The sequence below is a fragment of the Gymnogyps californianus genome, chromosome 3, assembly GCF_018139145.2.
Source record: "Gymnogyps californianus isolate 813 chromosome 3, ASM1813914v2, whole genome shotgun sequence".
Classification (NCBI taxonomy): Eukaryota; Metazoa; Chordata; class Aves; order Accipitriformes; family Cathartidae; genus Gymnogyps; species Gymnogyps californianus.
Genome location: NC_059473.1, coordinates 11,195,745 through 11,218,866, shown reverse-complemented (window position 1 = coordinate 11,218,866; position 23,122 = coordinate 11,195,745). Strand labels below are relative to the sequence as shown.

The 23,122-nt window shown below is 45.2% G+C and overlaps 1 protein-coding gene across 1 annotated transcript in view; it reads right to left on the bottom strand.

Moving 5' to 3' along the window:
• The window catches only part of SERTAD2 (SERTA domain containing 2), an 82,815-nt gene that overhangs the window by 31,426 nt on the left and 28,267 nt on the right, over positions 1-23,122 (bottom strand). The gene's annotated exons all lie outside the window — the stretch shown is intronic.

Sequence of the window (23,122 nt, the reverse complement as noted above, 5' to 3'; positions counted from 1 at the left end):
ATTTTAGTGGTCAGCTGAATCCAGCATCTCTCCATTAAATCACTTGATGTGGCTCTGTCACATTACAACCTAACTGTAAAACCAATTTCCATTTTAGAAATAAGTCCTGTTTGAATTATGCAGCTGCAAGAATCAAGGTTACAGATCCAGACTGGATTTTTGTAGCTGGAATATGTGAACTAGCTCAGTGTGGATGTGTGTGTACCTATGTGTTTGTGTGCACGTGCACCATCAAAAGTTTACAGGAAGACCAAATCAAATTTGCTTCCTAATGCAAAATGAACACGCAGGCTGAAGTAACTCCACACTCAAATCTAGCCCAGAGTAGGTCTTGGCGGTTGTATCATAAAGTCCTCGAAAGTGGGTTCAAACCTGAACTTGCAATTATAGCCTTTTCTGGTTTAGAAAATAGATGTCACTGCTGAGAGGTCCAGACTCCTCTTGAACTTTCAGAAAGGAAGAAAAATCGACGTAGCAAAGTATCCTAGAGCAGCTGTCCCACCATTTCCCAGCTGTCACCCATTAGGTTAAATACTACAACGATTTCAGTGGGACCAGCACACTTTAAAAGATGTAGTCTCTCTTTTTCTCTCTCACTGAATGATATTTCAACCCACATGCACTGACACATACAGTGTCTAACAAGGCTGTGATTCATTTTCAGTTCTAGTCATGCTCACAAGTGATGTAGCACACTTGCTGTGCCTTCAGTATCTGCGTAATTTAGCTTCATTTTCTCTGCCCCCACCCTGCATTAAGTGAAGTTCCAACAAAGCCAAGTCATCTCCCACCAACTCACCCTCCTACCTGCTTGGGGGATGTGTACAGCAAGAGTCTGAATAATAATAATAAAATTAATTTAATTTTTTAAAAAAGAGAGAGAAGGGGATGAGAGCTTGAGAGATAATGTGAATTGTTAGAAAGCTTTCTAACATCTACAGGGAGTGACTAATAATAATAATGGAATGTATACTACCAGATCACTGAAGAAGCTGTATCAATCCTGAATCATCTCCCCTAACGTGTTAAAAGCAGCAATGTGTCTTGCATTGTGAATATCATGCATGTTCATGTTAAAAAATGATTGACATTAAATCTGAATCCCTGATTTATAAAGGCAAACACCTCCTCAGCCTCTCCCACAGTAACCTTGCAGTGACCACTTACTTGTCCCCTGTCCTGTTGCAGTGACTTTGACCAAGCGCAAATGTCAGCGAAAGCCGTTAGCACGTCCCAACTGCAAACCTCTCCTATCCAGTGGCTACAATCCATCATGAATTACACACAGTGGTTTTGTGATACAAATTACAAGCTGCTTCTGAGCTAAACTCCCTGTATTTGAGGCATGAGGCCAAGCCTGAACAAAGTGAAAGACGGGCTTTTTATTTGATAAATCTCATTATCTCGCTGGCATTCAAAATTCATCTCAGACACAGAAATGCATCACAACGTAGTTCTCTAGTTACTTGGAAGAGCCGAGATGCTTTAACATGTAAGTTAAAAGGTGTTTACACCCCCATCACACTAACGTTTCTAGCCCTCCCCCACCTTCAACCTGGAACTATGTTTTGATGGAACAGAAATCTTGATTTTCAAAAGAAAAACAAGTCAACTGCATTTCTACCACAAATGTCCCCAGACAAAAGTGAGTCACTGCAGACTCCTTCAAGCAGATCTTAGTGATCTGCATGATTTCCTTAATCCCTAACTGATGACACAGGGAAAGAAGAATTAGCACCAAAAGCTAGAAGGTACTTCACCATTACAGATAAAATACTGAGAGCGTCGCTGTCACCACAGAGCTACAGCGAACTAAGAGGACACATACGGTCTATCTTCCTTTACATGAAACACGTATGCAAGGCTCCCCACCACATAAGACACACACATATCCCCAGCTAAGCAGGCTCTGCTGTTGCTGACCCCCATTCACGACCAACATGAGCAAGCCAGAGCAGAGATTAAATTCCCTGCTTGCTGTAGGGGCCCATCTCCTCCTGTTCCTCACTCACTAAATGCTCACTCAGTTTGGCCGCACAGCTCACCAGCCCACTTACGAGCATGTCCCCGGTTCGGGCACACTTAACCATCCTGCAAAGGCAGAGCCCAAGAGGACACCCCAGGCTTGTCCAAGCCTAATGGTTGGGGGAGGTGGAGTTCCTCTCTCTGCCTTCCCACCAACATCCTCTTTTCTGCCAGGACAAGCCTGGGCTGATGAGGAGCTGAAGAAATACATTTCCTCATGGTCAGTTGTTCCTGAGCCCTTCTCCTCCTCAGAAGCTCTCAACTCTATCAAAGAAATGGAGGAGTGACCACAGCCAGGGAAGGGTTGATGTATATTCCTGATGTATACTACACATGACTGGGAAGGAACTGGATCATCCCATGAGGCTGATATCATGAAGGGCTCTAGCAGCTCTGAAACATTCGGAGGAGGATAGTTCCTCGGGCTGGATACTTGTTGGGAGTAACGGACCAGGCAAAGAAAGCAGCGGACTGTCATTTCAGCAGACGGCCTACTGCCTCATTTTGCAAATTGAAGAAATGAAGCACTGGGAAACTACAGGATCGCTTATTGTGGAAATGAAAGTCAAGGCCGTGTGTTTTGATTTCCAGAGCACTCAACACAAGTCCAGCCTTCCTCATCCACGAAGTCGCATTGTAAACAGCCTCAGGGCAGGGCCTGCACCTCTCATTTGCTTTATGTCTGTGGCTTCCAATCTTTCCTGGTTTGTAGGTCCCTTCACGCTTTCCAATAGGGCTGTGCATTTAAACCTGCTGACAACAGGCTTGCTTTCCCTGGCTTTCCTGCACATCTTGCACGTAGCCTGTGGATCCTTGTGAGCCAAAAACCACGGTCTGTTCTCTGCGACCCTTGCTGTAGATTCCCGTGTGTCCCTCTCTTCCTACTGATCCCTACCCACCACAACAGTCAGTAGCAGACATTTTCAAAGTAGCCCTAACTCAGTCTAGTTGCCCTAATTCAAGACAAAAGTGCAGAGCTTCCCTGTCATTTCAGCATTTCCTATCTCAAGGTATGGGAGCTGTTGATCTCCCACATGAAAATGCATTATGCTGTCAGCCCAGCCTAAGGGCTGTTATTTAATTTAGTTGAGGAGGTAAGTGAAAGCCCCTTCATGCAAATGCTTACAATGTGATCTGGAAAACAGCAGGTGTAATTAGATAAAATGGCAGCAAAGCCCACCAGGGAAATAATGTTAATTCATGAGGATTTTCCTCTCCACCTCCCTCTCAGCAAGGTTTGAAGCCAAGGAGGAAAGGGGCGGGGGGCGGGGAATCAGAATGCACCTCAATGATCTCTCTCTTGGTGAAGTAGAAAAACAGGACAGCAACCAGCGGGGTCATCTAAAAGATGCCTCAGCATGGCACCTCTGGCAGGATCGGCAGCCCATGCTCCTAAGCGATGAAGCACTGAAAGCAAAAATTGCTCTGTCACTGTCATAAGTTATTCCAAGTAGAGACATAATGAGCCAACATCCCTAAACTTCACATCGTCTCCTGACCAAGGCCTAACCAGGCAATGGAGAAGATTTGTCACATGATAACGGCATCACTGCAACCCCCTACCCCCAGTAAGAATAATAAAACCAGAGCTCTTTTGCAAGTCTTGAGAGCAGGTCTGACATTTCCAACCCACTCACAAGTTCTTTCCCTCAGAAACATTCAGGAAAGGGTTTTGACCAAACCATGTCACAGCATCATCGGTAAAGGAGAGCGCTAGGGCACCACGCTCTCAGCACATGGGGCACCGATAAGAACGGCAGCGAAGCTCTCGAACAGCAGCAATGCTCTCGCAGCGGCCTCGGGAAGCCGTAGCTCTGTGTTTCAGCTTCTGCTGGCTTCTCCCTCCCACCTAGAAGCCAGCCAGCAAAGTCACCTCCTGATTGCTGACCTGCCACTACCAAAATGGATTCCAATTAGCCAACTCACTCACAGCTATTAGGAGAGACATTTTTTGTTGTTGAGTAATTACTCCTCATGAAATGGCTTACATCCCTAGTTGATTAGGTCACAACACACTGCGAACAAACTGATGTAACAGAGATATCTTTAACCTGATAAATTAAGGCATCCTTTCTCGATACAGAAAGCTTAATTGAAGCCATGCATGGGGTACTTACCAAAGGCATCTAGACACAGAATTGTAACATTCACAAACAAACAACAGTTGAGACAACCCATACACATCCAACTTGCATATTAATTGGGGGGGAAAAAAAAAGCTGGTTTGTTTGCTTACTGTGAGGATAGTAAATGACTCAAAGTGAACAGAGTAGTTTGACATCAGCAGTTAAATACGTAATGGCAATATTCAGGCGGCACCTATGGAAGAAAAGAGGTTTTGTTTGTTTGTTTCCCTATATACTTTCCCCCAACTAACAGAGCGAAAACCGCTGCTTCTAGTCAGGGATTCACTTGTTAAAGCAATCAGAAATACACAAAGTTTACAGAAAGCCCAAATAACCACATAGTAAGCATGCCACAGTGAGGGTTCCCAAAATACAGCCCACAAAGCCCCCCTAGAAGAATCTTTAACCACAAACAGCCTGTGTTGTATTGCAAATAAGTTTGATTACGTTTTCTCTCCCTTCACAAAATCCCAACCTTTAGTGTCCCTCCACAAATAAAACTTCAGCTGCCTGGAGAACAGCAACTCCACCGCCATTTCTATCAAGTCATCCATCGTAGTACACTCGTTTACTTAAAACCGAACCCAATTCCCCAAGCCCGTAAATACCGATGGCTTCCTGATTTTGGGACTTGCCCATCCATTAAAAAGGAAGCCATTCGCTTTACAGACTGTGGCCCTAATCTTTCAAACAGTTACGCCTGTGCTTAGCAGCAGCACACGAGCACTTCAGTCCAATGTAAGCATTTGTCGAAGTGAGGCCAATATTTCCTGTTGCAGTTAAAAACACATTATACAGTTAGAATGGAAAAATATGACTGTGACAAAATCAACCCTTCTCTTCCCATTTCAGGGTGGGGGGGTTGAGGAAGCACTCGCAACGTAAATATATGTGACAAGGGCCTGGGTAGAGTGAGTGCCATGAACAGCTTTATACCGTGTTGGCTTTCTAAGTCAGGAAACCGACTGGGTGTCATTTAATCTCCTAGATTAAAATCACTTAGTGAATATTGTATTGTTTCACTGTTCTCGCTGTCATTTCTGTGTTCGGGGCCTCGCCGGAGCTCTGCTGCTGGCTAACTCGCCGCTAATGAAACCTCGCGCAGGAGCAGCTGCCGGAATCTGTGTCAAACTGCATCTGGCACCCATCTATCTTCCAGCCATCTAAATTCACCTCTGAAATCATACAAAAGCAGCCGCAGAGCTCCCTGCAGCCACTCCAACACACCAGTCTTTGTCTCATCAAGCCTGTTAAGCAATTTAAAGCAATTTATTTTTTTAATTCACCTTGTATTTTACAGCAGCAGCTTTTTCAAAAGAAGTGAAGTTAAGAAAAAATTGGGGGTGGGGGAGAGAAGGGGAAAAAAGTGCCCCCCCCCCCTTTTTTTTTTAAAGCCTGTCAAGCTCTCAGTAGACTATCATTAAACCAGTTTTGGCTGAAACTGTATGTTTAGGGGTTTTCCAATGGAGACACTCTGGTGCCTGCAACACTCAGACAGGGAGGGGAGGCTGCTATACAATTGTTGAATTGTTGTCATGGCTATTAAAAATGCTGTAGCACAAATATCCAACAGGGCTGAAGGTTTGCAGTGTATTGGCTCTGGAGAGGTATCAAAAATACTGGTATTAACTAGCAGATAACTGAGTTACACAAACACTGAATAAAAGATTAAGTCAAAAGTTTTAAAAGGTTTATTAACTTCACTCCAATCCCTTCCCACCTTCCTCCCCCTCACCCACTTCGGGCTTAAAGTACCCTGTAAAATCAAAATATTTGACATGTACTGTAGTGTTAACTTGACCAAGTCTCCTCTAACGTTTGGGGTAAAACTGCCTCTTCTCTCTTTGCGTTTTCTGCAGAGGACTGGAGTTTTGCTCCACCGTCTCGTTAGGCTTACGAGTGGCAGTTTGAGAGAGTGGCACAGTAAAGACATGACTTGCTGACTAAAACAGGTTAATGAAAAACAGGCTAGTGACTGAAATTGAAACTTCTCATTTCTCTCAAAAAAAGGGTGTATTGTCAAGATAAAGTAGAGCCTAGCGTGTCTATTAAGCAACTTTCAGAGAAGCGCTGCTCAAAACAGGCGCACCGCAAGATCCACAGCACGAGAGGAGGGGACACAGCCCCCGGCGCAGGCACAGCCCCAGCGCCCGGCTGGGCTCCGCCGGGAGAGACGCCGTCCTTTCCACGCCAAAACCCAGCCAGCTGCCAGGAAGAAGCATTAAAGAACATGGTGTGCGGAGGGCATGGGATGTGCTGGGCTCCCCTCCCAGGGTGAAGTTGTCCGTCCAGCCAAACAGGTCACAAGCCGGGTGTCAGTGACATCCAGTCGTATGGCATGGAGGACTCTAGGTGAGTGTGCCAGGCCTACCATAAGGGCACTGGTGGGCAAATTCAGGAGGCGTTTCCTAGACTGAACGCTGTAAACTGCGGAAGGAGCAGGAGAAACAGGATCTGTCAACTCATCTAATTAAGGTGCATTTTCCCCACGCAGACTCATACATGTCTCTCCAGGCTATAGGGCCCTCATCTCTTGCCTCAACCCAAAACAGACTGAATGTATTTTGCATTTCTATGACAATTTGTTCTCAGCACTTCTCAGGAAGGAGAAGCACAATGTACGTATCCTAAGAAAATGTTTGCACGCTCACAGATACCTCCGTCCCTGCTGCTAATTGCATTGCATCCATCCCCTTTGCAGCTAGTCTGTTGCAGCAACTGGCCCTGTTACTCCATGCTAACCCCATTTGAAAAAAACCTGAAAGCGTGCTCCTCTCCTGCGAGCTTCCCAAAGTAACCACGTAGATGAGAAATCGCATTCTTGCGCAAAGGCTACAAGTCCGGTTGCTGGCGTTGCTGCTCTTTTACCCACTAAGTAAAGAGATTTGTTTATGCCCTGCATAGGGTCACGTTATAAGGATGCCTAAAGCGAAATCATCAGTGCTGAGAGGCCAACTGAATATCCCGGGCGGCCCCCTCCAGCCCCTAGTTGAGCTCTGCAGTAGGACTGACGACAGCCCCAGTACCGTGGCCACTAGGAAAAGCAACATAGATCAACAACTCATTTTTTACAGGCCAATGGGCCGACCTCTGGGCAGCACTGGAACAAGTCAGCATAAAGGTGACAAAGCTCTGTATACCATTATAAATCATCCAAACCAGCCAGCAGAAAATCCATGCGCTGATGGAATTAGCTTATATCTTTTTTTTTTTTTTTTTTTCCTTTGTAAACAGGGTTCTCTCCCCCGTCATCTCTGAACGCCCATATGGCAGGTATCACGAGGGGCGTTCTCATATCCCACTCTCCGAGAAAGCCAGTCCTGCTAACCAAGCGCTCGCACAGCATGCTCTGCGTCTCACCGGACGTCACACCAACAGATGACGCAAGCAATGCCTGTTGTCCAGGTGGTGGTGTGTGACTTATTTGTGGGCTACAGAAGTTTGGTTTGGGAGGAATGTGCAATGTCTAGTGACAGGGGGGGGAGGAGGAGCGAATCATTGTAAGAAAGTCAGGAACGAATCCTAAATCCTATGTATTGGCTCTGTGTTTTCAGAGGGAAGTAAGAGGCCAAAATGAAAGCACGGTGTCACAGCCTCGGGACCTCACCATCAATCTGGAGTGGAAGTAAGGAGGAGAAAGCATCCCCACTGTGGGAAGTAGAAACTTTTGCTGCTTACAGAACTAATGTCCCCAAAATCTGGTTTCCTTAACAGCACATGGCATCAAAAAGGAGAAATACTTTAAAGACAGATAGGCAATTCCCTCCTCCCCTGTCTTCCAACGAGCCCATTCATTCAAAAACAATCTGTGTCCCCACATGACCATTAATAGACAGTACCTGCCCAGCACCACTACCAGGTGTCTCAGGTTTTATGCATGTATAAACTGTCCTGTAACTGGGGCAAATGTATTCTCTGTTCATTTACCAGGTGGAGTATTTCTTCAGTCATTCCTCTCTCACATGACATACACAACCAAATGAGCTCCGTAGCAACAGCGTAAATTTTCACAGCTAACTCTCCCTCTTGCAGGATTTTCTTTGGCATGGGCTGAAGCATCGTTGGTTTTCTTATCACTTGATGATTTTGCCATATTTTAGAGCAGCTCCTCTGACCCAAAAGGACACCAGCACTGTCCTACACATACAAACAGTATTTCAAAGTTTACACCATCGCCTGCAAGTCAGAATCCACAGGGCATCCCACAGAGGTTGTGAAGAAAGGGAAGCAAAAGCTGTTGATTTGCACAACGCATAGCACTCCTTTAATGAAAGGAGACTCTCAGTTGGTCTGTACATACTTTCTTGAAATCTTTGGGGCCTTCCAACCCTCCCAACCTGGTGATCTCTTCAGCCATAGGGAAGTCTCTGCAGATGCGTGTAGATAAGCTGTCCTGGCACTTCAGTCTGCGCACACAACCGCTACAGAGCTGTGGTTGGTTTGTACTATGTGGCATGTGCACACTGCTGATCCAGAAAAAAAAATAATACAACAAACAAAAAAAACCCCTCCAAAATACCACATTCCCTCTATTGATTATAGAAGTCTCCCCAGTTCCAATTTCCAGGAACTCCTGGAAAAGCAGGCAAGCCTTTGTGCCTACATCCCTTACAATATCATTTGAGGGAAATTATTGTTTAAATAATAAAGGGAAGCTTTTTTTTGATGGGGAAAACCAGAAAACTGAATAGAGCTGGTTTTGTATCAGGTGCTGTGTACATTTAATGAATTTTTCCGTAGCATAATAGTTTTCAAAACAGGGCAGCCAAGAATTCCCTTCTCCAGTTATCTATAAATCAGGGCTGGAGAGAGAAGACACAGTCCCAGAGTGTGGTATGCATCAGTCTGAGCAATCATTCCAGCAAGTCATGCAGGTAAACAGCTACACAGCCCCAACCCGCAAAAAAAGAGCCATCTACAAACCAAGTACAGAAAAAAAGCTTACAACTCCGCCAACCAGCCACACTTATCTGTTTAAAGAAGGGAAAAGGCAGCTACCTCCCCCCAGCAGACACTGCCCAGGACAAGCAGAGAGACCAGGTTCCACTTTTAGGAGTTTCAATCGCAGAAAGAGCACCAGACGTGGGAACAAAACCATTTAGTAAGGCAGTCATCATGTCCTGATTGCATTCCTCGGTGAGCTGTGCAAACGCTCTGGCTGACAGGCAGAGGGGTAGTCGTAGGGCCAGTACACTTAATGGTATGCTTGAGCCATACCTCAAATTGTAGGGGTCACCAGAAGAAGGCACAGAGATCAGAGCACAGAGCAGTATGGACAGAGCAAGGGAGGAAAGCACCTGAATAGAGAGGGAAATAAGGGCTAGAAATTGGGCAGGGGGCTTGCATGCAAATACGAGATAAAATAAAAATATATACACACACGTCCTGGTTTCGTCTGGGATAGAATGCAAACTGGAAGAGGGTGATCTAGACCTGCCTATGGCAGCAGGAAACAGTTTTGGTGCCTCCCGCCCCCCCATTCATTTGGATAAAAATAATAAGAACTGAGGTGTGAGGCCAAGAGGCCAAGGATGGGAAAATTTGCTAAACTATAAGCAAAAGATGACCCAGTTTGGACAAGAGGTTTAAGCAGAGGGAAATCAAGAGGAGAGAAGGAAGTTTGGAAACTTATGTAGAGAAGATAACAGCAGGATTTAGCAACCATAAGGAATGGGAAGGGGGATGGGTAAGGAGAGGGGAGTTAAAAACAACAGAGTTGCAAGCTATGTTTCATGGCACTAATTCAGCAAAGAAACAGCCTCAAATGGATGTAAACAATGGACTATTCATTAGGGGTTTCATTCCCTGCAACCCAGCAAACTATTGTCTACAAGTTTTAAATACTCCCTTCACACACACACACACACACACTAAATTACAGAAAATGTGAAACATCAGATAATCTCAACAACTTGCCTCAAAATCACTGCCCTCAAGCATGCACCGTGCTCGGCAGGCTCTTCTTCTGACCATCTGCCAGCACGTGTAGGAAAATAAATGATTAGGACCCCAACGCAGCAGTTCTGTAGAGGTCTGAAAGTGAAAACCACTCTGCAAACATCTGAACAATGCACATAATGTTTGTGAAGCTTAAAATGCAATTCTGCTCTTGCCTGCTCCCGTCCATCTCTCCCTCACATTTAAAGTAGGAGGTGGCTGTTCCATGTGTCCTATCCAATGGCCACACCACCACTAGCAATCTTTGCAGGGCCAGAGCTGGTCGGCCTCCCACAGCTGTGTCCTACCTGCCCTCGTGCCATCTCTAGCACAGCTAAGTGCCATACTCAGTGCCATACTTTGCTTTCACACTGCCTGAGACACTGGGGCCAAGGGGGAGCAAGATCTGGCCTACAGAGCCTGCGAGCCAGGCTCAGGGCTAGGGAAAGATGCTGCTGTGCTTAGGCACCTAATGGTTGCTTATAGCGGCTGACACTTCCTAAGTAGTTAGGATCAGGGTTTTAAGCTTGTAAGCCAAGTATTGCTGGTACAGAAATCATCAAGAGGTAGCACAGAGGAAATCTGATGGTGCGATTTCCATTTGGCTGTGACAAGGCAAGCCTTGCACGTCTGGGGTCAGACTGCGAGCTACAGCAGCCAGCCTGAAACAGCACAGGTAGATGAGCTCTGTGGAGCCTTTTTAAGCTGTCCCACACCAAGCATCCTTTCCACCTTGCAACAGGAGCCTCCCACACTGACAGAAGATGACGCGTGCTTGTATCTCACACTACCCATCTGACACAGCAGCTAAACCAGCAATTCAGATTTTGGGGCGACATTTTCAGTTGCAGAACGTACAGATGCACATTTCCTTCTGATGCCTCTATTATGGTAAGGGGCAGCTTGGATAGCTAGAAAATATGTTTGGCATCTGTATTTGCTCATTTGAGCTTTGTCTGTTAGAGCTCTCTAGTAATATCCCTTCCTGAGCACCAGGGTGCATGACAGGGCATGCCGGTATCATCCGTATATCCTCCTCTTGTTCTCAAAAGTGACTTGGCTCTTTGGGCTGCCCTAGTCCAAGCATTCACCGCCTCTGATCCAGAGCCCCTTGGAGGGAAGGGTCTTGTGCTTCCCAGTAAAGGGCTAGCAACCGTTGGAGGCATTTGTAGGGCAAGATGGAAGAAGAGGCAGGTTACTTAGGCATCCTTTTTCCTCACCTGTATGAAGGCACCTGCATAAAGGACCTTTCATAGTGCGTCCTTCCTGTATTCATGGGCGAAGGCTCGAAGGACCTATCTAGTCTACAGACCTCCAGAGCACAGGCTGTACAGCCTTACTCAGTGTCTCTCATGTCTGGCAGGATATGACCTGTCTTTTGGGAACACAGCCAGCCTGTCTGGAGGACTGCAGGGAAAAGCTCCTGACAAGAGGCTGTCTCACAGCATTTCTTCCTCTTGCCCAGGTCCAAAGTTACATGAGCATAGTGCCTCTGCTCAGTGTTACATCACATTGCTCCCACCATGAATTACACGGACTAAGAAGAACTTGGACTCCCTTGAGGTTTTCACTCAACTTCTTCAAACTCTGACTCCTTGTGCTGAAGGTCTGTGGAGAGGGGGGAGGGAAAAGACGACAGGTCTTTTCTTATCCTTAGTCTTAGGCATATGGGTAACAACAAAGCACCTAATTCTGTTTTGTCTGTTCTCCAGAAGTGCTGCATGTTTCATTGAGCCCTTTATTGGAAGCACGCTAGCAACACACAGCCCACACAGGAAAAAATTGGCCTGGAAAAGTGGCAGGAGGAGGGGAAGAGCTTGACAGTTTTAATTCAATTTGTGTCTTTCATATTGCATGGACAGTCTTTGTTCATGTTACGCAGTGCACAAGTGGCGCACACAACAAATCACTGTCTGCTACACTGAGAAAAACAAAGACAGATAAGCTGAAAATACGCAGATTCATTTACGTTTCCCCTCTCATCTCAGCATGCTTTTAGGTATTTGGTTCACATTTAGGGTTCACGTAGTATCTCAATATAGCAATCACACATTGACAACTACTATGGTTTAGGGACACCTTCACAACTGCCACATAAGCAGCAGGAAGCAAAACGCTTGCATACAACACTGAAAATTCCCCTTTTCAGCTCTCTGAAAAGCCCCTGAGCTGGGTATAAGGCAGCCTTTGGGCCTGTAGGAAATGAGTCCCAGAGCTTCTGCAGCTCTGTACGTGTTTTAATTTTAACCTAAGCTTTCAGTGTGAAAGGGAAGACAATTTCTACCTCTTTTCATGGTGAAGATAGCCACCAAAATGTGAACTGAAGGTTGGGCAGAAAAACTGAGGAAGCACAGCGAGCGGGTGTTGTAAGTCACATGTGGTCTCCAGCATATGGGTAACAGTCACACTTAAATAAGGAAATCAAATGTCAGTCCACTACTACCCTTTCCAAAATGAATCTCTCTACTGACTCCCAAGAATATCCAGCTTCAAAAGCTGAGTGTCTGCTCACAGGAACAGGCAGACAGTAGAAAACACACACAGGGAAATAACTTGCGTTTGCTCTGCTCCTCTCTTAGCCAAAGTCCTTGTCATTAAGCTTTTTTCACTGAGCTTTACAAGAAAGAGAAGCAGGAGAGGAAGGGGGCGGTGGGAGGAGGGAAGGGGGAAATACGGCATTTCCCATCAGCTCTACCGGAGGAAAGCCATGGTAGGGAAATGGTAGAGGAGCTGGCCACAGATCTCTTCCAGCCAGACAAGCGCAACTGAGGAACAAAAAGGAGTAACACATGCAGATCAGGGAAAGGAAAACCAGCACGCAGGTGAAAGACCAAGAGAATACACAGGAAAAGAAAAGAGGGCGAGGAGGCTCTTCTTTTGGTGGGACAAACTACTAGGGAAACAGCCAAACACATACACCAGTTTAAGAATCAAAGAGAGGCAGCTGAAGGTTTGAAGAAAGCATCCAAACACAGAAGAGAAAAGGTTGTGTCTGAGGAAAAACTATGGTCTGGAAAAAGCCAACAAGAAAATAAACGCTAGCAAGGAGGTGGAAAAAAGGTAATGAGAAGTGAAAAACAGAATACAGGAGTTTGGCTTTCTTTTACACATTGAAATCTTCACTCAAGTTCATGTCTAACTTCAAGAAGAGAGTCTCAAATCTCAATTTCAGCAGAAAAGATCCAAGTTTGAATGAGCCCATAAAGGATATTTTACCACCACCTCTAATCAGCCTCCTGTCACAACCAAGGACATGCCAACTGTCTGAAGTAGACTCGGTTTAAAAGCTAAAACAGTACCAGTAATAGTAACAATTCCTGGCTGAGTCACATTTTCATTTTAAGCTACACACATTACCCATTCAAAGGATTTCATTTGAAAATTGTTATTGTTGAAACTTGTTGGTTTGTTTTTTTTTTTAGTAGCTCAGATGAGTAGGAACAACATTTCCTGTACTATGGATGAGATGCTTTTTTGAACATTACAGGGTTTTTCCTTCCTCCTCTTCCCAGCCCTCACACACCTCTATTGGTGAGAACTTTCCTTGCAGACAATGTCCTTCCCAAGGACAGACTTAGGGAAAAGATGATTTCCCTTACATAGTTTTACCATTGACTTGGGGGCTGATGAAAATGGTCGCTTGGGTGTACTGTGTGAGCCGATGAAGCTGCAACCAAATGTCTTCACTCTTTCTCTTGTAATTTGATACCTGGCTTTAGTGATCCCTCCAGCTCTTGAATTAGGAATGGAAAATATGAGAGCTCTGTTTCGCAGCAAAGGTTTAGAGACACAAAAAAAAAAAAAAAAAAAAAAAAAGACGACATCTCGGGGCTACTTGTAAATGGTATTTGCTTTACACTGGACTTTAACACCTGACAGGAACAACACATGTAGGCTCTGTGCAGCCACACATACATACCTACGCCCGTGCTACAAAGCACTGCTCAGCCCTGTCAGAGCTGGTGGTTTGAAGCCTGAACCTGAATCAGGCCTGAAGCCTGATTTCTAAAGCCGTTCCCTTTACTTTGTACCTCTCAGCTCCAACTGCTGTGGGTGCAAATAATGACATTTAAAAGCAAACAGCTACCGCTAGCTGCTGAGGGAATGAGACATTAAAAATGCCAATAGCTGCTTTCTGCATAACTGCAGTTTGTCGCAGGAGTAAAACAGGATGCCAGGCTGAAGGCTTTATAAAAACGTTGTCCCTAATCGTCACACTCATCTTCCAAGCCCTTTGAAAAATATTTTTAAAGTATCTCTCTGCTTATATGTCTTGTTACATGCTCTCAGCCACACAACCGGCAAATTTCAAATCCCAAAACAGAGTACAAGAAACCCCACACAAACACAGCACTCACAGCAGTTTGCAGCATAACCGGCATTCCCAGACTGCCCTCGTGCATCAGGGAAGAGTATAATGCGTTCACAGGCTCACAAGGCAAAACCTTCTCCCTGAGCATTGTGGCTCAGCCATTTCCGTGACACAATTACAGCATTTGCCAAGTAGCTTGCATCATGTAACATGCTGTGAGGCTTTTCACGGCAACACGACTCATAAGCTTCCCTTCGGGGGCCCATCCCCAAAAGCCCTGCTGCAAAGTGCTGTAACTCCCAACACCCGCGAGCTTCCCCCACCTCTGCGTGAACAGTAGCAGGAATCCTGCACCTCTTTTGCTCCTTTTTGTAGGAGGGTCAGCCCTGCCGAGCTCAGTTTAACACTGGCTCCCAGCATTTACAGGGAAAGATAACTGTCACCTTTCAGAACATCACCGGAGTCATCTTCGCAAGAAGGTTTTGATGTAAATCAGGTGGGAAAGCGTCGGGGAACCAGCGAAAATACTTTTGCTGCATTCTCAGGAATATGAATTTGTGGTACCACTGGTTGTTTGACAGAGGTCAAATTTCAGTTAATGCAGGATTAAATCCTGTCCTTAGAGCCATATGATGATACTGGCAGGTAATGTTGAAGATCCAGGTGGAAACAAAGCTTAACTTTGCCTTCTTCCACTATAGCATAAGAACACTAATTTTTACAGACTGGCTACAAGATTTCTAAAACAACACGCTATAGCTATGAGATGACATATATCAATAAAGCTATAGCTTTGTCGGGATGGTGAGAAACAAGCAGTGTGTAGTGCAAACTAAATAATACAAAAACACTGCGAATTAAGCAGTTGGTTCCTGAGCTGAGGTTTGTAGAGATCTGGTGAGCTGCAGGATATTGGCTCTCCATCTTGCTTCCAGCTGCTTCTACAGATGTCCGGGCTCCTCATTGCCAAGAAGAGCTAGGAGGCTAGTGAAAGCAGCTGGAAGAGAAGGAGGTGGAGGAGGAGTCAGGCTTGCTGCCTCTAGGGAGGGCACGAAGAGGAGGAGAGGGAAGCAGGCACTGCCTACACATGCTCCACAACTTTGGCTGAAGGTGCTGACCACTAGGAAAAGGCATAATGTCCAGGGAGAGGAGAATGAGGCACTGGACACTTTGGAGTATTTTTTCCTTTTCCCCCCTTTTTTCCTTTTTTTTAAGGGAGCTAGGGGAGAGAATCAGGTCATTGGGTAGCATCTCTGCAAGAAGCTGGGAGCAAGGAGGGCAGAGACTCAAGAAGGAACCAACAAGGAGAGGGAGAGAGACAGAGAAAGAAAGAAAGTGATCAAATATTAGTGGTGTATGCAAGAACAAGAGAATCACTGAGCAGATGGGAGGAGGGAAGAAGAAATGATTAATAGAGAGTGTGAGGCCCTTCCCCCTCCCTCAAGCAGGACTAATCACGTGGAAGACAGCTAAAATGTTACTTCCTAATATTGCTTTGCTGCAGTAGCTGCCACATGATGGAGGAGAGCAAGCCTGTCCCCAAGACAAAAATCTCCCTAAAAGACAGGAACAAACCCCTCACAACAATGCGACCACCATCTTTTGACTGCTGGCGCTAAAGGGTCATCTGTCAAGACATGTCTGTCATATCCTGAGAGCTTATATCTGTGTGCTCTTACCACCAAGTCCTGCAGCAGGTCTAAAGCAGCATTCTTGCTTTCACCCTGGTCACCTCCCCTGCCTTCAAACTCCCAGAGAAAAATTACTGGCCTTGTGCAAGCCAAACGTGAATGTTCAACTTCCCGCATCAGGAGCCAAAAATCTCATTGCCTGATGTCAGAGCCTACCTCTGACCAAGCATTTGTGGAGCCGCACCTGGATACTAATCCGCTGCCTTCTCAGCATGAAAGCATGGGGCGAGCTTTGCCATTACACATATTGATCAGAGGTGCAGGTCAGCTCTGCAGCTGGCCTGTTCTCCTCGGCTTACAGGACGAGAGACAGCTCTCCTGCAATGGGGAAGCACAGGCTCCCTTTGCACTGCGCATTTCTCAGGCTGGCCACCACGAAACGGGAGAGAAGAAGGGACATCGCCACAGAAACACAGATCCCAATAAATAGATTTGCTAAAAAGAGAAAGAGGCTCCCGTGGATTTCTGGTGACAGCCTGTCACTGGGACTGCTCTGCAAAAAGCTCCCACGAGACACAAGTATACAGTCCTGTTCCCGAGGTACATGTTAAACAGTTTATTCCTTCCTACATTTTACAGGTGCTATCGTGTCCATCCATCCCCTCAGTTTTTTCTTCCATGGACTGAACAACCCCAATACCTTTATTTTCTCCTCATAGGTCATGTCTGCTAAATCACCCACTCATACTATTTTCCGCTAGATTATTCTTATTTTTTGCCCCACTTTTGAGTTGTTTTGCTGTTTTTGAAGGCTGTGAGCAGAAAACTGGTTCAAGACTCCAGCTGAGACCTCACCAAGCTGAGTTGAGTGGAAGGATCGCTACACCCTCTTGCTTATAAACCCCAGCTTGCCTTTTTCACAACCGTACGAGCCTGGTGACTCATGGTCAGCCTGGAATCCACCATCACCTCCAGCCCCTTTCTGCAGAGCTGCTGCTCAGCCAGCCATCTCCCATTTTATATCTGGGCAGTCCGTTATTCTCACCTAAGTTTACAACTTTGTGCTCGTCCTTTTCTGAATAGGCTCTTATTTTTTCCAGGTGATTTCTCCACTTGGTCAACATTTTGAATCCTAACCCTGTTCTCCAGAAAGCTCAGAGCTCCTCCCATGTCAGTATAATTTGCAAGTGTAATTAGCATCCACAGCAGAAAAATCCCCCCTGTGTGTCACTTCTGGGGAGGACACACAGGAATTGACCACTGTGGACACAGACTGGTCCTAGTGTGTTTGTGACATTGCACCCCACAACAGCCAGTCCCTGGAATTTCCCCTGGAAGTAACCTGAGAGCCATGATAAAGCGTGGAAGATGAGGGTGTGAAGGGTATCGTGCAAACATGCTCTGCTCACGATGGGCCACTGTGCTCTGCCACAAGACATAATAAAAATAATTCAGATCAAGTGCCATGCTGCAATTCAACCCAGTGTGAGAGAGATAACCACAGCTGACTAAAAAAAAAAAATGGTGCAAAAGCCTCAGCAAGAGAAAAATGAAAAGGAGCATTTGCCTGATCATGGTGGTGGAGCATCCAGAAGAATGTGATGTCACCTGCCAAGAAACAGGCAGGATCCCCTAAAAACTTTCACCAGCAAGCATAACTCCTTCTGCAGTATTCATCAAAGCCAGTTAAATCCACACAAGACATCTTTTCCACCAGGCATTGTTTCTCTCCAGGGCTTTGATACTACACTATGATGGCAGGTATCTTTAGACTGATATAAAGTGAGCAAAAATTCAACTGGGGCTAAAGGCAAGGAGGCAGAGGTACACAGAAGGAGTGGCTATGTTTGCATCAGACAACTGATCTGGAAGAAAGGACCTGAGGGCATCTCACACACAAGTTACCCCTCTCAGCCTTCCTCTCCTCGTTGTGAAAGAGCTGCAAACATGCCCTGGGCTGCAAGAGCGTCTGGTCACCATCCATAGCTCATGGGCAATATGGCAGAAGGGCGCTTTGATCCCAAGCAGTGTTTCAGGGCAGCAAATTGCAGGTGTCCTACAGGACACTGCTTATTAATCCTGTAGCACATAGTACTGGGCTATAAATTCCCTCAATTGCCCACTGTTTAAATAGATCAGTTTTCTTAAGAACAGGAGCATGCTGGGACCAGTTATAAACACATCGGGCTCAAATCCATCTGATCCCTCCCCCAGTTACGCAGCTGGAAAGACTTTGACTTTACACTGGGAAAAACGATGCTCAAAATTTGACATGTCCTTTTACTCCCAGTGCCCATGCTTAACAGAAAAGCAAAGAACAAAACCCAGCCTGTGTCTACTTTCATGATTTGAATCAGCAGGCACATGGGACAAGCCCAAATGCCAGGAAAGTAAGGAAATCCTGGATCTTAGGGACCTTCAGCAGAAAAGTAGCTGGTCATAATGCCAGTGGGGGCTCCAACATTTTCCTTATGAATAAAAAGCCTCCTTTAGCATGGTATATGGCAGTAAGATTGCCAAGAGATTATCATAATACACCAGCACTGCAAACCTTTGCTTTGGACCATTTCAGTCCCAGAATGACCAACTCTTACCTCTGAGGCCAGACAGTGTAACCACTGGCAAACTAAACAGTGCCCACGGCATTTCATAAGATGATGATAATGTAGAAAGGCACCGCGAGTGGACCGCTTAAAGCAATGAGAATGTATTTTATTTATTCCTTTATGCCAGATCATTTAAAAATTGCTGCAGGAGATTGCAGTAGAGACAAACTAAGATTTTTGTTTGTTTGTTTCTACTTAGGGTAGAGCAGCCTCACCAAATGAAGTTTACACAGTATGGGAAGGGAAAAAAAAAAAAAAAAAAAGAGTTCAATACTCTTCGTCATTTTATTAGGATTTCTTTCCTAAGCTCAACAAAGCTTTGTAGTTTTTCTAGCTCCGTACACCGTATGAGTCCCCCGATCAGCAAGATTTACTGCATTCGGAAGTCCTGGGTGGAGTGCTCCAGCAGAACTGGACCACTGCTACAGAAGGATTTAAAGTGATGTCAGGAAATGGGTGGGGGCAGGGAAGGGGAGCATAGCAAATAACATAGCCCACGATCAGGAAACTCACTTGGCAAGATTTGTGGAAAACTGGAGGTATACAGGAGTAAAGCCCCATAAAGCAGTGCTCCGGCTGCTCCCACCGCTAATCTGTTCCCGTTATCGGAGCTCAAAGAAAAGAGGACAGTTGCCAGCTCTGGAGAATTGGGAACAGTGCCAGCTGACAACACGCTGTGATAGGCAGCCGCTTGGGTCTGGGTGAGGCCTGCTATCATGTGATGTGCGCTTGATAGCAAGGGAACAGGGGAGGAAAGCACCAACTACAGAAAGCACCTACTCTCTAGTTATTGAATAAAGGTAAGAAGGATGCAGCAGGAAGGAAAAAAAGAAAGCATCCTGCAGTTGTAAGTCAGATACAGCAGATTACTATTACAGAGGTAGTTTTCCCAGAGATGGCAAAAGCCAGGAGGCTTCACAGCAGCATGCAGATTAGGCAATGCCACCCTGAGCCAGATGCAGCTGCAGTGCTACATTGCTTTCAGGGGGAAATCTGTCGAGACAGAAGTGAAGTAGCAAAGCCTTTTAACACCTGCAGACAGGCCAGCAAATCCCCTAAACCTCACCAGAAAAGGTGTAACAGTAAAGTCACCCCAGTGGGTCTGGTTAATGGAGTTCGGGGCTCCCGGATAATCAGCACTGCACCTCCTCAGACGGCGTGTGTAATATGGGCCAAATGATCACAGAGCCTTGGGGAAGGAGAGGACTGGATGTGGCAGGGTGCTCCGAGGAGGTTACATGTGCTGCTGCAACTTGCAGAGGAGTGTGGTTTTCTTGCTCCTACACTGAGGAGTTACCTAGAGACAAGCAACCTCAAATACAGGAGCTCCCAAGATGGGAATATAATCACGGCAGCTGCAGGATGGTAACGCTGTCGCTGCTGTCCTCTCCCTGAGCTGGGAGATTTGCTGAGGTCCTGCTTTGCACATGCCTCAACACACAATTCTGTGCCACACATCTTAGAAGCTAAACAGATATGTCAGAGAGATGGAAAAAGGAAATACAATCATCAGGAATTAAACAGAGCAAAGGGAATAGCAAATACAATACAGTAAAGGGAATGGGCTGGGCACTCAACTCAGGTCTCCTGAGTTCCCCTCCCATCCTGCACACCCCCTGCTCTCCTCTCCTATATTCCAGTCCACTGGAAGACACCTGTTTTGGGGGGGGATTTTTAAAAAATTATTCTGCAAAGCACCTACGCTATTGGGTAGGTTAAGTATTAACCAAAAAATTTTCCCCTCTAAAGAAACCAGTAAACCCAAATGAAAAAGCAACACAAGCCAGCTTTGAAAGCCAAAAAAGATATTAGTGGAGCATAATCATGACAAATTTGGAGCAGCAGAGAAACAATGGAAGTATGTATAACACAGGCAAGAGTTAAAGCAAACACATCCAAAAAGAGGATAATTCAAAGGGATGAGAGTCTCTGAAGTCATCGATATTCTCACAACAGTTTGTAGTCATAAAACATTGGGTACCAAACAATAAAAATTAGGTGTTTCATTTAAGAGCACCTTGGCCTGGAATGATAATTCTGTGGGCACCAACTGGTTTTTGAGGAACAAACAGGAGTGCAAGATGCACTAACAGCTCTGTGCTGCAGGCAGAGACTCAAAGCTACGAGTTAGCAGATCTAAGAGTTAGAAAGTTAGAAGCAAGAGGATCACAGATGGAAATTTTACCTATAGTAGGTCTGGCTTTTCACCATGGACCATACTTTAAAAAAAAAAAAAAAGGCACTAAAACTATGCATCTCTTGGAGCATCCTACTCAGTATGCCAAAATGTTGTATTTCACATGCACAGTATCCCCCAAAATTGAACATTTTTCATTACTTCATTTCACTACTGTTGTGGTTTCAGCTGGGACAGAGTTAATTTTCTTCCTAGTAGCTGGTACAGTGCTGTATTTTGAATTTAGTGTGAGAATAATGTTGATAACACACTGATGTTTTAGTTGTTGCTAAGTAGTGCTTATCCTAAGTCAAGGATTTTTCAGTTTCCCACGCTCTGCAAGCGAGCAGGTGTGCTAGAAGCTGGGAGGGAGCATAGCCGGGGCAGCTGACCTGAACCAGCCAAATGGATATTCTATACCATAGGACATCATGCTCAGTATATAAACTGGGAGGAGTTGGCCGGGAGGGGCAATCACTGCTCGGGGACTGGCTGGGCATCGGTCAGCAGGTGGTGAGCAATTGAATTATGCATCATTTGTCTTTTCTTGGGTTTTATTTCTCTCTCTCTTTGTTATCTCCCTTTTCATTACAATTATTATTATTATTATATTTTATTTTATTTCAATTATTAAACTGTTCTTATCTCAGCCCACAAGTTTTACTTTTTTCCCCCGATTCTGCTCCCCATCCCACTGGGGCAGGGGAGAGGAGTGAGCAAGCGGCAGCGCGGTGCTTAGTTGCGAGCTAGGGTTAAACCACAACTACCACCAAGTAGTTATTCACTGAAAACACAGGGCTGAGCCTCCTCATGTTATACTAAGGAGTATACTAAGTAGCAAAATACATTTTGCTTCCTCCATTATACTCGCACAGAAAATCGGAAGCTTTACTTTCCATAGCTGTTTTTTCTCATACGCTCACACAGACATGCACATCTAAGAAGTCAGGGCCCAATTAACACTTCGATGCGGGTACTTGTTGATATGAACTCGAAATTTCCCCTTCCAAACCAGCCATCCTAGGCAGCCATCCAGCGTGCTCACAGGACAACCCAGTCCTGCACATTCATGACAGATACCACTTATAGTTTGGCAATCTGATGTCAGGCAGGCAGATGATTTAACACCACATATCTGACTTTCCAAGAGACAGAAAATACTTGGATGTGCTTAGTAAAAACACAGCTAACGCTGAGATTGTATTCTTTTTGAGACTGTTTAATTAGGCCATGAGTCACGCATGATACAACAACTCGCAATGCAGTTTGGAGAGAACCAGGCTTTACTCGCAATTGCAAGATAGTGGGGTTTAGTCCCTTGGCCTAGAGGAATCTGTTTTTCCCACTGATCGAAAGAAGTGAAAATTAGAGGCGCAAAATCAATCAATTGTGGCTGTCTGCGTGGTACTTGGAAAGCTATTGCTGGCACTATAACCTAACACTCCCTGTGTACACTGTCTCTGCCATGCAAAACCAGTACAGTCACTACCTGAAACTAGAATCACCAGTTTGGTTTAATTTCATATGTCTAGTTATTGGTAATTCTCTCTCTCTTTAGGTGTCTGTGCTCCTGCTTAATTACCCTAAGTCTCTGCCTCTGGGCAGTGGCAGCTCTTACAGTCACATACCCATATCTCCAGTTATGTGAAGGAAAATGTCTTCTACCCCCTTTACACACAGAGTATAAACTCTTTTAAAAAACGGTCAGCAAGTGACACTGACTCCGTTACAGTCAGTAGCAGCTGACTCTCCAGAGCCCAAGTTTCATACCAACTGTTCAGCTGACTTCCAAAAACATTATCATCTCCTTGGAGTAATTAGCATGTTTTAATGGCTGGTGGCTTCAAAAGCTGCACTAACTTCAGCAGCATTAGAAGTACCAGACTTTCTTTTTGCTTTGCTTTGCAATTTGAGTTGTCTTCAGATCTGAAAACAAAGCTTCTCAGTTTTGCTTGGTTCAGTTTTGAAATCATGCAGAGATACTGAATTTTGTGACATTTATGCCTAACTTCTGTCCCAAGCTCATTTAAATCACTGCTGAAATTTGCCCAATTCACCCCAGGAAATGTTAACGTAATGGAAAATTTATGAAAAAGAAAACCTGAAGTTAAACAGATTTTTGACCAGTCAGTTTCTGGAACAGAAAGAGGAAAACAGAAGAGAAAGCATTTTTGGTATATACAACCAAACAAAACCAATGCTTATAGAAGAGCATGCACTTCAAGTGGGAACATGTCACTAAAAATATTTCTGTGCTTATGTATACCTAAGCACAAAGGACCACACTATACCTTGAGTTATACCCCAAA